The 14,717-nt window shown below is 36.9% G+C and overlaps 1 protein-coding gene and 1 pseudogene across 4 annotated transcripts in view; one reads left to right on the top strand and one right to left on the bottom strand.

Moving 5' to 3' along the window:
• Nucleotides 1-14,717, bottom strand: part of ERBB4 (erb-b2 receptor tyrosine kinase 4) — a 1,252,881-nt gene that overhangs the window by 513,327 nt on the left and 724,837 nt on the right. The window lies entirely within an intron of this gene.
• Nucleotides 1-14,717, top strand: part of LOC103348909 (very-long-chain 3-oxoacyl-CoA reductase pseudogene) — a 70,892-nt pseudogene that overhangs the window by 34,290 nt on the left and 21,885 nt on the right.

Genomic DNA, 14,717 nt, shown 5'->3' with positions numbered 1-14,717 from the left:
TGTTCAGTATTTGAGAAGTAAATCAATGGATAGAATATCTCTCTCTCTCTCTCTCTCTCTCTCACTCTTTCCCTTTCTCCCTCTCTCCCTCCCTCTTTGTTTACTTCTCTCTCAAATAAATAAGTATCTTTTTAAAAATTCATATGATGATGCTCTTTCCAGGTAAAACAGGTTGTTAATATCTTTATTTTTTAACAAATTATATTTTTTCTTTGACAAGTCATAAGAGTAGTGGAATGTTGGGACCAGAAAGCAATATGCTAATTTTAGATTTTTAGATTTAGTTTTAAAGTAAAATTCCAAGAACAAAAACAACTCTATTTCTGACTACTTGGTTGTCTGTTCAGCACAGCTATCTGTCATACCACTCCAAACATAACTTCTGAATCAGCTTTTCCCAAGTTAGTTAACGGCATTGTCATCCACTCCTTTACTCCCAGCAAAGAGCAAGAAGTCATGCCTATTTCTAATCCAATCCAACTACAAGTACTGCCAGTTCTATTTCCAAAATGAATTATGAAATACTCACATTATTTCAATTTCTATTGATACTGTGCTCCCTAGGAAGAAACTGAGAGCCTCTTAACTCTTTTTAAAATGTAAAATAAATAACAGTATGCCCCCTTTTAAGCCCTATAATTGCTTCCTCTTGTAATTAGAATTAAATGCAAGCTCATACTGGGACCTATAAAAAGTATCCTATGATCTTGCCCCTGGGCTCCTCTCTGAACTTATCTCCTACCACTCCTTCTTTTGTTTATTATTCTTTGCAATGTTTTCTGTTTCAAGATCTTGACTAGCTTATTCCAGGCCAAGAACACCTGCCTCAATAAATATTTTATGGAATCTAGTATCAGAAAACCTAGAAGTCAAGCATGAAAATTCTTAAAGTTTTTGGTTTGAGTTCTATAATATCGTATTACTATAGAAGTATAAATACAGGCCTTTGGAGAAAGTGTTAAAGTGAGACAATCAAAGCAAAAGCAAAATCTATGTATTCTTGTTTTAAAATCAAGTGTAACTAAGTGAAGAAGCAAAGGTACAGAATTTTAGTTATATGAACATTGATCCAGTGAAATGGTATTAGTTGATTGTGATTATTAACACAGTATCTTTAAAAAGTATTATCCAAGCGTGTTTTCCTATGAAAATTCTCAATTATTTGCCAATAGAAGAAACACAATTTTAAAAATAGGCCACCATATCTATATGCATACATTGACCTAAATTTACTTCGGGTTTTATTTTGCTTTTCAAATGTTTTTAAATTCTAGCATGATTTAAGGAATACAAGTAATCTGAACTGTCAAAGAACATGAAACAGGTAGACTGTTAATTGATTCTATATATTTATATAATTATTTTGCTCAGTATAGATAAATAATGAGACTGTGATGTTGTTATTATATCTGCTATTAATATTATTCTTAAGGGTTTGAATCAGCTATATAAAAATAACAATACAGGGAGAAAATTCGCAGATGGCCCTGAAACTCTTCTAATTCCTCAAGTGAAATCATATTATAGCTACTCTATATTTTATACTACTATATAGCTACTCTATATATTATACTACTACTAGGACTGAGTAATTCTGCAAATACACAGATCTGAACAGGGCAAAAATTTGTTATTATATAAGCAGTGATAAAATAAATGCAGAAAATTATAAAATGATTAAAATGAAAGTATATATATATAAGTGGCATAAATATAAACATTATAATATTTTAAACATAAAAATAAGATGGAAGTCTAATATAAAAATTGCACTAAACTTTTTAAAAGAGATTATGTTTGTTTATTTATTTGAAAAGTAGAGTTACAGAGAGAAAGAGAAAGAAGGTGGGAGAGACATAGAGAGACCTTCCAGCTGGCGCCACAGCTCACTTGGCTAATCCTCTGCCTGCGGCGCTGGCACCCCGGGTTCTAGTCCTTGTCGGGGCGCTGGACTCTGTCCTAGTTGCTCCTCTTCCAGTCCAGCTCTCTGCTGTGGCCCGGGAGGGCAGTGAAGGATGGCCCAAGTGCTTGTGCCCTGCACCCACATGGGAGACCAGGGGGAGGTACCTGGCTCCTGGTTTCGGATCAGCAAGGCATGCTGGCTGTAGCGGCCATTTGGGGGGTGAACCAACGGAAAGAAGACCCTTCTCTCTGTCTGTCTCTCTCTCACTGTCTAACTCTGCCTATCAAAAAAAAAAAAAAGAGAGAGAGATCATTCTCTAAATGGTCGCATAGTCCAGGACTGGACTGGGCCAATGCCAGGAGGCTGGGAGTTTTTTCCATGTCTGCTGCACTCCCAGGCATATTAGTAGGGAGCTCAGTTGGAAGTGAAGCATCCAGCACACAAACTGCCAAGTTGGATGAACACATCACAGGCACTTAACCCACTATGCCACAACTCTGGCCCCATGTGTATTAAACTTGTAGAGATTTTTTTTTGTTGTTATTGATTTGCATATTACGAAGTATTGCAAATAATCTAGAGATTGTTAAAATACGCAGGAGAACACATGTAGATTATATGCAAATGCCATGCCATTTTGGATAAGGAACCTAGGATCTCTGGATTTTTCAGGTACATGAGGTTGAAACAAGACTCCATAAATTGTGAAGGATGACTCAATAAATGCAATAGAAATGTATGTAACACTTTTTGAAGAAAAGTATTCTTTAGTGTCATGGTATCTGCCTGGGATAAATCCACACTATTCTTTAAGTTATCTGATCCTACTGATTCTATTTGATTTGGAACTTTTTTTTTTTTAATTTTTTGCCAGGCAGAGTTAGACAGTGAGAGAGAGAGAGAGAGAGACAGAGAAAGAGTTATAGACAGAGAGATACAGAGAGAAAGGTCTTATGTTGATACACTCCCCCAACGGCTGCCATGGCCGGCGCTGCGCCGATCCGAAGCCAGGAGCCAGGTACCTCCTCCCGGTCTCCCATGCAGGTGCAGGGACCCAAGCACTTGCACCATCCTCCGCTGCCCCCAAACCCGGGCCATAGCAGAGAGCTGGACTGGAAGAGGAGCAACCAGGACTAGAACCCAGGGTGCCAGCGCTGCAGGCAGAGGATTAACCAAGTGAGCCATGGCACCAGCCCTGATTTGGAACTTTATGCTGGAGGATTTTCTTGAGCATCAGCGCTTCCTTTGATTAATGTCCATCACTGCAGATCCTAAGTCAGATTTCTTACATGACCTGAGAAAGAACCTGGCACGTGTAGAGGAGTGAAATACGACTGTCTACAGAGTGACAAGTCATGGGAAGCCAACAGAAGTTAAACTAGCTAGGAAAATGAAGGGTATCGAAAACAGAAGGTCTTGCCCTCAGAAAATTTACCCTTGAAACATTAAGATTTAGGAAATGAATGAAATGTGTCTTATTTTTATGTGTTTCTCTTCAGGTTTTGTGAACTCCAATCATTCTCATTTCTGTAAGTGGGTATTGACAAATGTGTTCTGTGATTAGCTGCCAGGATCTTATTAGTGTGTATGATCCTTTGAAGTGAAACATAAACAGTTTACATGAATCTTTTAGATGGTACAGTACAGATAACTCATGTTGAGCATGTTAAAAATGAATGAATAATATAGAATTATCTTTGCAAACCAATAAATAACATTTGTAAGTGATCATTTTTATTTATTTATTTTTGTTGATTCTAGCTCAGATATTGGGGCTGTTCTTATATGAAAGATCTCCTAATTTATTGCACTTTGCATTTCCCATGATATTGATACTCTAGCCTTTGATAGTCTATGTTCTGAGGTGTAAAACATAATAATTGATGAATTAATGAATACTTTAAAAGATTATCTGGTGTCTTGATTCATGCCTTTTGCAGTGAATCTCTCAATTTTTTCAGACTCAATTTTTCACTGATTTCTGAAATAAAGCCTCAAATGCATCACTTTCACCATATCTAAAACTCAATTTTTCTCACCTCTCAAGAAGTCTATTATAACAGAATCCTAACCTTGATGCTTGTGTTGATTTTTCCCAAAATATAAACTCCATTATGCTATTATTTACTTAAAAATGTTAGCGACTTACAATTTTCCTCTAAGATAAAATCTAAATATCCATTTCCAGCGTATAAGCCCTTGTGAAATTTTATCTGAACAATTTTTCACTTGATTTTTAATCACTCCCTTACTTGAATCCTATGATCCAGTCACACTGAATGGCTTTAATCCTGCCAGACCACACTACATTATCCTGAAACACAGTGTAGCACGGTGGTTCAGAGTCTAGGCTTTGAAGCCAGATTCTTAGGTCACACATATAGATGCTTATAAGTTCACTGGCACAAGCTTGGCTATAATGATATACTTACTGGTCCTTTCTCCAGTCACTCTCATCTCAGTGAGTCTGTTTAACCTACCTTCTGCCTGCTCTTCCCTGTAAGATTTAGCTTAAATGTAAGCTCATCTAACATGCTATCTCCTGTCTTCCCAGCTGTTAGGCTGTAATAAAGACTACATCTTTAGTATAGCATTTTGTCACCTAGTACAATTATGGCAAGTTTGTATTCTTTCTCAACCATCACAAAGGTGACTTATAAGGCTGTAGAGGTCACTTGTTATTTTAGTAACCACAGTACCTAGCACATTGCTTGATACACAGGAGTTTTCAATAAATGTTTGCTGAAATAAGTTAGATAAAATTATGCCAAAAATAAATCACACTGCTTAAAATTCAGCAAAGGGCACAGGACTCAGTTCTATCATGTAACTAAACAACATATTCTGCTATAGTGTACTTATTTCAGCATTCTAATTAGAGTATTAGAAATATAAATATGGGGGCTGGCACCATGGCGCAGAAGGTTAATCCTCCACCTGCAGCACTAGCGTCCCATATGGGTGCGGGTTCTAGTCCCTGCTGCTCTTCCAATCCAGCTCTCTGCTATGGCCTAGGATAGCAGTAGATGGCCCAAGTCCTTGGGCCCCTGCACCTGCATGAGAGACCAAGAAGAAGCATCTGGCTCCTGGCTTCGGATTGGCGCAGCTCTAGGCATTGCAGCCATTTGAGGAGTGAACCAGCGGATGGAAGATCTCTCTGTCTGTCTCTCTCTCACTGTCTGTAACTCTACCTCTCAAATAAATAAATAAAATTGAAAAAAATAAAAAAAGAAATATAAAAATGATATTAATATACTTAGTGTGTCTCATTCTTTCATGATTTTCAAACTCTGTACAGGAACTTCTAAAAATAACCTCACAATTTTATCTTGAAATTTCTATGGAGGCAAATGACTTATCTGGGCTACTGGCTGCTAGTGACTCTTTTAAGCACTTATAAAATTCCCAAGCGTTCTGGTGGCACAGACTGCCATCTTCAGGAAGAGTAGAGCATCTTCCCTGAGATCTGTTGTTTCTAGCACTCCTGCAATTATTTTCTTCTTTTCCACATGCTGTTTGGAACTTTCAAGCACTCCATTTAATATTCCATAAGTTTGGGAATGAAACTCAGAACATCTTAATGTATGTCAATCTCAGGATAATTACATATAAATATATTTTTTCAATTCCTAAGTACTAGTTGCCATAAAACAAGCAATTCCTCCTAAAAACTACAAAAGTTTATAAAATTGGAGTGTTATCTATTTGTCTTCTTTTTGCCATTGCATTGAAAATACAAATATTGATATGCTAGAATTTTTTTTTTTGACAGGCAGAGTGGACAGTGAGAGAGAGAGACAGAGAGAAAGGTCTTCCTTTTGCCGTTGGTTCACCCTCCAATGGCCGCCGCAGCCGGCGCATTGCGCTGATCCGAAACCAGGAGCCAGGTGCTTCTCCTGGTCTCCCATGGGGTGCAGGGCCCAAGCACTTGGGCCATCCTCCACTGCACTCCCAGGCCACAGCAGAGAGCTGGCCTGGAAGAGGGGCAACCGGGACAGAATCCGGCACCCCGACAGGGACTAGAACCCGGTGTGCCAGCGCCGTAAGGTGGAGGATTAGCCTATTGAGCCACGGTGCCGGCCAGAAAATTCTTAATAACAGATCTTTATAGTCAATGATCCATTCCTGTTCATTAATTTGTAACTTAGGCATATGCTATATTTATCTATATAAATATATATCTATATATATATATATCTATTGTTGTATTTCTATTTTTAAAAATAGGAATATGAGTTATAGCGCTGAATTAAAGGCCAATTTTAAAGACAGAAAATACATTTTAAAGATCATAAATTCTAGAGGTCAGCACTGTGGCACATTAGAATAAGCCACTTCCTGTGGTGACAACATCTCATATGGGCACCAGTTCGTGTCCCGGCTGCTCCTCTTCTGATCCAGCTCTCTGCTATGGCCTGGGAAGGCACTGGAAGATGGCCCAAGTCCTTGGGTCCCTGCACCCATTTTGGAGACCTGGAGGAAGCTGCTGGCTCCTGGCTTCGGATCAGCTCAGCTCTGGCCATTGTAGCCATTTGGGAAGTGACCCAGAGGACAGATGACCTTTTTCTCTGTCTCTCCCTCTCTCTATATGTAACTCTACCTCTCAAATAAATAAATAAAAATACTTAAAAGAAATAAAAATTCTAGTATTAATTAGTGATATCTTCTAACAGACAAATTCAAAATCAATGGCTCTTATGTCTAATATAATTACTTTCATGTAAATAAAATGTTAGAAATCATACAAATCATATAAATTAAGGAATTAAAGGAGAGTTTCACAAAACAGTGTACAACTCCTATTTGCAAAGTGGCACCTCAAAAGTTGTAGGTAATTTTTATTATAAATAGCATAAGAATAAAAATATAAATATTAAATATTTAAATAAAATATAAATAATAAATTAATATATAATATATTATAATGTATTAAATAAAATAGAATATAAATATAAACATTATATATAATATATAAATATAAGTATAAATATAAAATATATATAAATAGCATAAGAAATGAAAAACTTACATGAGTATTTCAAAAAGTCATGAAAAATTATTTGTTTTAAAGCCAAACTTTTTTGAAATTTATGAATACAAGTGTTGAAAAGCTTTATGAAATATGAATGTTATGAAAAACTATGCATAGAATTTAAAAAACTGCACCAAAACAAACTTCTTTAAATTCATTCTCTATGAACATTTTATTAATGCTTATTTATTTATTTACATTTACTTGAAAGGTGGGGTGGGGAATGGAGAGAGAAAGAGAGAGACAGAGAGAGAAAGACATCTTCTATCCACTTGTTTACTCCCCAAATGCCTGCAACAGCCAGGGCTGAGCCAGGTTGATGCCAGGAATGTAGAATTCCATTTGAGTCTCAAATATGTGTGGCAGGGGCCCATGCACTTGACCTATCATTGGCTCCCTTCCAGGATGAATTAGCATGAAGCTGGATCAGAAGCAGAGTATCTAAGACTTGACTAGTACCACATTCTGCAGTGCCAGCATCCCAGTGGTGGCTTACCCTGCTGTGGTGCAATGCCTGAGCCACATTTTTCCACAAAGTTTGTTCATTTTCATTCTCAATTCTGTAAGTTTCTGAGGTATCAGTGAAAATCCCCAAGTCTACAAGCTGGTAAAATTAAAAAAAAATACTGTTTTTTATAAAGAATGTCTGCTCTAGGTTGAATTCTTAATTTACAGCATATGAGAGTTCAATTATTCATTCATTCAGCTAGTGACTATCAACTTTCTTTTATAGGACAAGCATGGTTCTGGATCATGACAAAAGTTTAAAGAAGATATGGACTGATTTCTAAGAATTCAAAGTTTGGTAAAAGAATACATTCTAAATAACATAACAGTGTCGTCAGTGCTATAATAAAGGTTGCATAATATCTTTATAAATACAGGAAGGAAGAAGATAACTTCCCTGGAGAAACTGTGGAAAGGCAGGCTATAAGAGAACACAAAAGCAGGAGAAAGAGCACGGAGAGACAGGCAAAACGCATTTGTACAGAATTATTTTAGTTATCAAATGATATTTGTGTTAACCCCTATTCATTTGGACACTGAGTTCTGTTAGCTAATCAATCTGATTTCTGCCAATGGGTTAACTGACCAGGTACTACCCCATTTCCATATGCCTCTTAAAACCTTAGCCCAAAGCAGCTCAGTGACATCAAGAAAAGGCTCTAATAATGGGTCTCTCAGTCATTCCTCTTGGGAAAATTTTAGAGTCCAGAGCCATATTGATAGTCCTGTAGAACACTGCATAAAATGGCATTAATAGTAAGTATAGGACAACAGTTTACATCTTAATTAAAACACGGATGAAAGGAAGTGAACTTAACCAAAGGCTGCTTAAGCAGTGCTTTCCTATAGAAACTAAGGATATAGATTTCTACTGTAAATAGACATTTGTCTATCCAAAGGAGGTATATCTACTATAGCTTCAGGTAACAACTCTGGCTATTCATTCTTCTTATATGAAACACTCACTTGGTAAACACAGTGCCATAAGAATATATGTATTCACTTTGATAGACAAATGGGCAGAGTGGGGAGGGGAGAGGAAGGGGGAGGATGAAGATGAGGATGAGGAGGAGAGGAATAAATAATATGTGCTAAGGGGAGGAAGATACTAAGAGAAGGAGAGGGTACAATAAGCAGTTCTGCAAATAAAAATCACCACATTAAATAAGCATGTTTTAGTATTACGCTTTGTGAAGTTACACATACATTTTAATAATTGCTTTTAATGATTATTCATGAATGAATTATTAATTAACTCTCCAGACTAAAAATATCATTCCATGCTTGCTAAATAACATTTCCCCAAATGAAAAAATACATATGAAAAGGCTAAAGCCTTTCACATCATTAGTACTGCTGTAAAGTCTTAGTGTTTGATCTTGTTATAATTAATGCTCAGTTTGTTAGAAGATTTCCACATCATAAATTACAACATTCATGTTCATGGATGGATATAATATAAACAGAGAAAAATATTGTCTGTGAATTATTTTGCAGTGAGTCAGATAATGGAATTATATGTGTACCTATGTGAGGCTGTGCATAGAATTCAATGCAAATGTCACTCAAAAGGAGATGGCTCTTTTCAAGCTCTCTGGAGAATGATAATTCTAAAAATATCAGCCTTTGTTAAGATGTTCTAAAGAAAGATATAAAATCTTTTCAGTTTGTTCAGAAAATAGATTATCCAATGATCAGAAAAGCTATTTTGTCAAGTTATTGAAAAATAAAAACCTAAGTCACAGTAGAAATGTGTTAAATATAGATCAATAGATTTGAACTTTGATACCTTATTGTAATGGCCACCTAACCCAAATGACAATTACTCAAACCTGATTAGAAATAATTGCTAATTTTCTAGCTTTCTAATAATAATCTACTTTCTTTGTGATATAATTTATGAATGTGTGTTAATTCATGAGTTACTATGGATTTTCCTGATGAACTTCATACAGTGGATGGGAAACCAGATTAACTTAAGTCATGAACCTATAATGTTGAAAATATTATTGAGTATATAACAATATGCAGTATGTGCTTTTGTAATGCTGTACACAAATACATAATCCTGTTCATGCTTGTGCTATGAAAAATATCCATTAGAAAATAAAATCTTCTATTACTTTTTAATGGTATTCCATAAATGTGAACAGTAAAAATGATTCAGCCAGAAAAGGAGTGAATGAATGAATTCTCCTAAATTTTAGCTGGAGTGCCACAAGTAAGCTAAATCTTTCTACTTCAACATAACAGATTTCACATATTCTCCCTGATCTCTCAGAATCTCAGACTCTTTGAATCAGAAGGATCCCAGAGATCTATTTCTCTCAAAGCTGATACATCAAAGGCCTCAAGAACATGTTAAATATATGTTCACCAACTTGTCCAAGATCTGGCCTGTTTCCATTTCTTGAAATTCTTTAATTAAAAAAAACATATATTGGGTGAAATACCAACAAAAATGCTCTTTTGTGATTTCTGTCTATTCTTCAAAAATGTATAAATGGGGGCTAATGTTGTGATGCAGCAGGTTAAGCCGCAGCCTGCAAAGCGCGTAGCCCATATCAGACCATGGGTTTGAGTCTCGTCTGATTTTCTTATGACCTAGCTCCCTGCTAATTCACTTTTGAAGGCAGCTGAAAATAGCCCAAGTATTTGAGCCTCTGACTCCCATGGGGGACCCTGAATGGAGTTTCTGGCTCCATGCAGCCATTTAGGTAGTGAACCAATTAGATTCTCTCTGTTGCTCCCTCTCTCTTTGCAAATATGCCTTTCAAATAAATAAATCTTTAAAAAAAGTATACATATAGAATATTAAAAAGATTACCGAAATCCTACTACAAGAGGTTTTTACCATTTATAAACACTCATACAATTGTTTCCAAAGGCAGTGTCATATTTGTTCTACAAGTTGCTACTTTCAATCAATCACTTTTTTCTAAAGATTTATGTATTTATTTGAAATGCAGCATTATAAGAGAGGGAGATAGAGGAAGAAAGATCTTCCATCTGCTGGTTCACTCCTCAAATGGCCACAACAGGGGATAAGCCTGGCCAAAGCCAAGAGCCAGGAACTTCTTCCAGATATCCCATTTGGGTGCAGGGGCCCAAATATTTGGGCCATAGTCTGTTGCTTTCTCAGACCATTAACACGGAGGTGGACTGTAAAAGGAGCAACTGGAACTCTAACTGGTACCCAGAGGGCATGCTGGCTTCAAAAGTGACGGCTTAGCCCACTACACCACGTGCTGGACCCACTATCTTGAAGGAAATCTGTTCTTTTCAAAGTAGAATTAGCTAATTCTTTTTATATAACTATATATATTTTTTGCCTTTTTAAAAGATTTATTTATTTATTTGAAAGTCAGAGTTACACAGAGAGGAGAGGCAGAGAGAGAGAGAGGTCTTCCATCCAATGGTTCACTCCCCAATTGGCCACAACGGCCGGAGATGAGATGTGCCTATCTGAAGCCAGGAGCCAGCAGCTTCTTTGGGGTCTCCCACATGGGTGCAGGAGCCCCAAGGACTTGGGCCATCTTCTACTGTTTTCCCAAGCTATAGCAAAGAGCTGGATGGGAAGTGGAGCAGCCGGGTCTCAAACTGGCGCCCATATGGGATGCTGGCACTTCAGACCAGGGCATTAACCTGCTGTGCCACAGCTCCAGCCCCATATAACTATATAATATTAAAATACATAAACATATTTTTATTTACCCAACCATTTATTTGTGGATATTTTAATTTTTCAATATCCACATAATATCCATTTATTTAAAAAATTCTTAAACACTCATTCTTGCTCTGTACTTTATGCTTTCTTCAGGTTAAGTTTCTAGAAGTGAAATAACTGAGAAAAAATATCTTTTGGAAAAGTATATTTAATACATTGCTCCAGAAATGTATCAGTGACAACTAGGTATACACAAACAGTCATTAGAATCGTCACTCCAATTCTCCAAGTATCATTGGACTAAGACTTTGGCAATATGTGAAATTAATGTTAAAAACAATCTCATGCCTTATTAAAAATAAAGCCTATTCTCATTTTGTTAGTTGTATCTATGAATAATAAGGAATAAAGACTACATACAGCATTAAGAATACAGTTTCCAGCTCCTTTTCACTGGGCCAATAAGAGCAACCTGTCTACTTTGATGCTTCTGCTACTACTACGAATAATAATCATAATCAGAGTAAATAAAATAACAATAGGACAAGCATTGAGATCCTTCTTTATTTTTCAGCTGTATACCAACTTTATTCTTTTATTAAAAAAAGATTTATTTATTTATTTGAAATTCAGAGTTATGCAGAGAGGAGAGGCAGAGAGAGAAGGAGAGGTTTTCCATCCCGTTGGTTCACTCCCCAGTTGGCTGCAAACGGCCAGAGCTGCACTGATCTGAAGCCAGGAGCCAGGAGCTTCTTCTGGGTCTTCCATGTGGGTGCAGGGGCTGAAGCACTTGGCCCATCTCCTACTGCTTTCCCGGGCCATAGCAGAGAGCTGGATCAGAAGAGGAGCAGCCGGGACTTGAACCAGTGCCCATATAGGATGCCGATGCTTCAGGCCAGGGTGTTAACCTGTTATGCCACAGCACCGGCCCCCAAACTTTATTCTTATCCTTCCCTACCTAGTCTTCATCATCAGCTATACTTCTTAGGTAATTTTTGGTTGTGTTTACTTTTTTAATTGTCTTGATGTTTGCTAATGTAATTGCAAAGTAGGTCTGAAAATAAGGAATTTTAAATGACTTGTAGATGATACTTCCTCCAATAAATTAGATAAGGTTTAGAACTTGACAATGTAGCATCTCAGTATCTCCACTCTAAACACATTTTATCTATGTGATCCCTTCAGGGATTACTGCTCCATTCTAGAGGTATCTTAGAGCAAGGCCGAGTCCTTCTCTTTTGTGAGCAAACACTTGACGCTTTACCACTGCACAATTTTATGTCCCGTCGTACAGTTACACGGAGATTCCTCTTCGCAGGGTAGCCATCCTTCATTCTGTGGACATGGCATTTGCTTTTAATTTAAAGTCAAAGAAACCCAGCTATTTCCCTCTGCTCTCAGAATTATGTATGGATGAAAACATAAATCACTATTTTTATTGCACAAAATATTTTGTTAATCTCTAAATAAATCAAATCACCCAAATAATGTTTTACACAAGGGTTTTTCAAAGACAAAACAATATGTGTACTATACTTCTGAGGAGAAATCCTAAGTTATGGCATGCACTGTCATGCTTAAAATACAGCTGCAGATTAAAAAACAAATAAAAATGCTTTTAATGTAAGGAGCATGCAGGTCACGGTTTTTTTTTTTTTTTTTCAAGACAGACACATCTGCATTTCTTTGGTTGTTGGTTATTAATATTTCATTAATTTCCAAGCTACTGGAAATTCCCCTTGAGATATCATTAATAAAATACCATCCAAATCAGCAAGATTATAGTCAAACTAGCCAAACTACAGAGCCCATTTAATTACCTAGAAATTTTAAGAGTGCTGAGCACTTGCTTTAATTTAAAGAACTGAATTATCCAAAGCTTTGATGATTACAAAGGGTCTTTAGCTTTCTCTGTTTTGTTGGTAATTTTAATTATTTCGCATGCTTTTCTCACTTAGGTGCATTCCTTTCTTTGCCCTTTTAGAATAATAATGAGTAAATTTTGAGGAAGAAGAAATGAGTAGACAAATACTTCTGAAATAAATGAAAGAATGGACAAATATACAAGCAGGTAACATTCACACTATCAGCCTTTTTCTCCTAACTTTCCCAAGTGACATGCAACATTTTTGATCATGGAAAGTAGCCAATAAATTAATAACATTAAATTTTGCCAAAATATTAAAATTTCTTGAAACGTTCAAATCTGCTGTCTAGTCATAAAACATGAAATTTGCTGAATCTGAGTAGTTCCTTGCATGCATGAATAGGCATTTTGGATTTAGGGATAAAGCAGTTCCTAACCTTAATTCTTTCTCATGTGTGTACCTTATTACCAGGCATTCACTTAAAAGGACTGCGCAGCACCGGAAAATGTCAGCTGTTTATTCACACTGTGGCCCTGCTTATTAGACAATTATTCTAGAATAAATAGAGCAATTAAAGATTATTATTATCAGTTTACATACCCTTTTCCCTTGTAAATGTACTGTGTTTCTGAATATACCTCAGGAATGGTTCTGTGAAAGAAACCAGTCACAAAAGTGGCATATGATGATTTCATTGAACAAGTTTAAGAAGAGGTGAAAACTGTCAATACAGATAGGAATTCAAGAGTGGATACCTTGGAGTATCCAACAGGTATGGACTTGGAAGAGACATGAGGAGACACTCTTGATGTGATGGAAATACCTTGCATGTTTACATGTTTATATACACAAAAAATAAGTTTTACAGTGAAGATTGGTACATTTTCATCTATATCAATCATAACTTGATTTTTAAAATGTTTTATCTACTGTATCAATAAATAGTTTAAAACTTAAATACTAGAAAATCTTAGTGTAAAAAAATGTCAGTAAAGGTTTCTATCTATTCCCTTTTCTCTGCCTCTGTTGTTTCAATTCAAGTCCCAGTTATCCTGGCCAGCGCCACGGCTCACTAGGCTAATCCTCCGTCTTGCGGCGCCAGCACACCAGGTTCTAGTCCCAGTCGGGGCGCCGGATTCTGTCCCGGTTGCCCCTCTTCCAGGCCAGCTCTCTGCTGTGGCCAGGGAGTGCAGTGGAGGATGGCCCAAGTGCTTGGGCCCTGCACCCCACGGGAGACCAGGATAAGCACCTGGCTCCTGCCATCGGATCAGCGCGGTGCGCTGACCACAGCGCGCCGGTCGTGGTGGCCATTGGAGGGTGAACCAACGGCAAAGGAAGACCTTTCTCTCTGTCTCTCTCTCACTGTCCACTCTGCCTGTCAAAAAAAAAAAAAAAAAAAAAAAGTCCCAGTTATCCCACATTTTCACCACTGAGCCTTTGTTCTTTATTAGTTTCCCTTTTCTTCCTTAATTATGGATCCTCAGATTCTAACATTCATTAATCTCTATTTAGCTAAATTTGATCATAAGTAACTGAGTTTGGACAATACAATGCCAGTGCAAGTGGTGTGTACAGCTTTTAGGTAAAGTATATTTAAAGAAAATGATACATTCTTGATACCTTTATCTTTCCCATTGGCTAGAACTATGACATGATGCCTGGAACTTAAACAGCCTTTTTGGACAATGGCAGAATTCATGTGCTGAGGGTAGAACAACATCTATACAGAACATGGGT

Source organism: Oryctolagus cuniculus, chromosome 3 (assembly GCF_051225735.1).
Source record: "Oryctolagus cuniculus isolate XC-2025 breed Fujian yellow rabbit chromosome 3, ASM5122573v1, whole genome shotgun sequence".
Taxonomy (NCBI): Eukaryota; Metazoa; Chordata; class Mammalia; order Lagomorpha; family Leporidae; genus Oryctolagus; species Oryctolagus cuniculus.
This window is presented reverse-complemented; position numbering and strand designations above follow the sequence as displayed.